Source organism: Sipha flava, unplaced genomic scaffold, assembly GCF_003268045.1.
Source record: "Sipha flava isolate LNK unplaced genomic scaffold, YSA_version1 105_pilon_pilon, whole genome shotgun sequence".
Lineage (NCBI taxonomy): Eukaryota > Metazoa > Arthropoda > Insecta > Hemiptera > Aphididae > Sipha > Sipha flava.
The window spans coordinates 147247-149902 of NW_020271719.1; the positions used below are offsets into that span (position 1 = coordinate 147247).

Below are 2656 nucleotides of genomic sequence, written 5' to 3' on the forward strand. Positions count from 1 at the left end.
CGTCGTCGTCGTCGTCGTCGTCGGCAATGTCGCGTTGCCGGGAACCCCGTTGACACGAGTGGTGGCCGCGGAACGGTTGCTGCGGGGTGTCGAATCGTCCGCGCGACACTCACCTCGAATCCCTTCGCTCCACCCACTCCCCCACACCCGAACGCGGTACCGACGATAGGAGCAACAGGGAGAATCGCGCGTGCGTGTTTATGCGTTTGCGGCGCGACAGTGAGAGTTCGGTTCTTTCCGGTTTCGAACATGATTCACGCCCGCAGGATTCAATTCGGATTACCATCATGTACGGTAAGAGTCTAGACCGAACTTGATTCGTGTACAATGCAATATACCGTGTCGTCAACCCGAATAGAAGAACCCCTTGCTAGTACCATCGCTAGTGATGCGCGATCAAAGAAAACGGGGTTACGTGTGTGTTTTTTTTTTTTTTTTCTACCGTCTACGTAGTGTGTTCCGAACGAAATATGAAAATTCGTATTTTTATTGCGTCACACGTTCAAACCCATTTCTTTTTTCATCATCGATGAAATCATCTTATGCTCTTAGATAACCGAACGGTTTTTTTTCTCTCCAACTGCAACCGTCCGCGGTGGTTCACAAAAGCAAAAAAATATCCAAAACCTATAGGCTATAGTTCCTCGTGAAATTACTTTCAAATACTTATTGAAAACGTATTATAACAAAACATTGACGGTGTACATTAATTTATAAGAAGTACAGCGTGTACGGATGACGTCATATATGTATTTTCTTCGACAGAAATAACATTTGATTTCGTTAAAACTAAAATTCAAGCAACAAATCCAATGGTATTTCGTAAAACGTTGAAAATACCGTTATTACAGACTAGCTATTCGACATTCAAGCGTTGTGTTCGAAACATATGATTTTTAAGCGATGTTGGCGACAGCGATCATCGCTGTACGAAAAATAAACACGTACCGGTGGAAAAATGGAAATCTAAAGTTCTTTCGGTACAGGCAGTTGAGGCGCGTGCGAGAAGAAAAATAAGAGTGCAACGTTTCAATTTTCTCCGAGATGACGACAAGCGTTTGTCCACGTGCGAATCGAACGAAATACGAATGTCTACGGAGGACTTGTTACGCGTTTCTAAGTCTTCCGCAAAGTTTTCTCGCGTAGGAATCGAATGATTATTTTTCAAACACCCTGTATAGTGAACACTATCCAATTTTCGATAATGTTTTTCACTCGATCGTTCACGCCGATTACGTTTCTCGCGTACTTTCGCGTATCCAATAGGATGCCCTTGGCTGCTAATTAGTCGACAAAAATGTCTGTATTTCTGTAAGGTCGATTTAAACAAGCTGGTTAGCACACATATACAGTTCGGTGCCGACAGACAGCGATCATTACGGCCGACCGTTTATTTGGATGATTATTCAGGAGTGTAGGAGGAGAGTTCCGTAGCTGTCGCCGTCCAGTGATTTCGAAAACGAAAGTGAATATTTGAACACGGTCTTGCTTGTACTCCGCCGCCGCCGCCACCAACGTCGCAACAATGAAATAGCTCGAACCTTTTTTTTTTTTTTTTATCTCACCGTCGGCCTTGTAATATATTCTACACGATTTTTGAAGCCGTACGACGGTGCTGAACACGTTAACTACGTTTTTCGGAGGATACATTTCTCCGCGATACGCAGAACGAACGTTATTAAGACCTTATAGGTTTCGGAAGTCCTTCGGGCTTAGGTCACAACATCCTCAAGAACTTTACGGCACGCTAAACGTGTTTTAATGTGTCGAAACGATACTCCCGACGTGTCACACCTTAAAAGCGCCTCTCGGCCTTAACGCGCGTTCTTGAAAAAACTTCGAGCCGCTCGAATGTGTTGCACATACTACGAGTTGTTCTAAACACGAACGCAGTGAAAATAAATTCATTTCAACGCGTCCGAGTTAGAAATCTCGTTTCAAGTGTCGCAAAAAGAAAGAAAGAAAAAAAAACTTCCATCGCTGATAAAAGTAAATAATATAAATACAACGATATAATTTAATAAGAGTGAAATGTATTGCGGTGAACTGTTCGCGACCGTTGAACGTCGGGTCCGAAGGGTACGGCAAATCGACCGTCGGCGTTTGTCGCACGACCAACACGGTTACGCGGTGGTACCGTCGGTTTTATACCGTAAAAACGCAATACGTGGTGCCGATATTTTCGATCCGACCGCCGCCCGACGTGAAGGCGATAAAACTGTGGACAATACGAACCGCGCGCGGTCGCAACGACGGGGGGAAAAAAAATAATAATGACGCGCGCGCGTACGTATCGTAAAAATACGTACAGACACAACACGACGTGTGTTCGCTATCTAATCGCGCGCGCACGTTCGGTTGACCTAATTCCGGTTGGGTTGCGCCATCCGTCTCGCGGTGTTCCGCGGAAACGAAAACGTGCCCAAAGGTGTAGCCGACTCGGTCGGAACACATCGGATCACGATTGTAATAGCGATACGCGCGCCGCATTGCATCGCGGATCCGCGCGCGTTTTCCTTCCGCGTTCCGGTTCGGGTGCTCGCGTTCGCGTTCCAGTGGCCGTCCGCTCCGTGCGTTCCGACCTCGGGCACGTCCGACGTCCGTTCGAGTCACGGGCTCATTTTAGTGATGGGAAGGGGGTGTGAAGGGTCGACCC

General features: G+C 46.6%; 1 protein-coding gene across 2 annotated transcripts in view; it reads left to right on the top strand.

Annotated features, from left to right (window-relative positions):
* LOC112684525 (transcription factor Ken 1-like) overlaps positions 1–2656 on the top strand; it is a gene marked incomplete at its 5' end in the record, with an annotated part of 47166 nt that continues 44510 nt past the window's right edge. The window contains 1 exon segment of one of the 2 annotated variants that reach the window (XM_025556089.1): positions 1–294. 2 annotated transcript variants of the gene reach the window in all.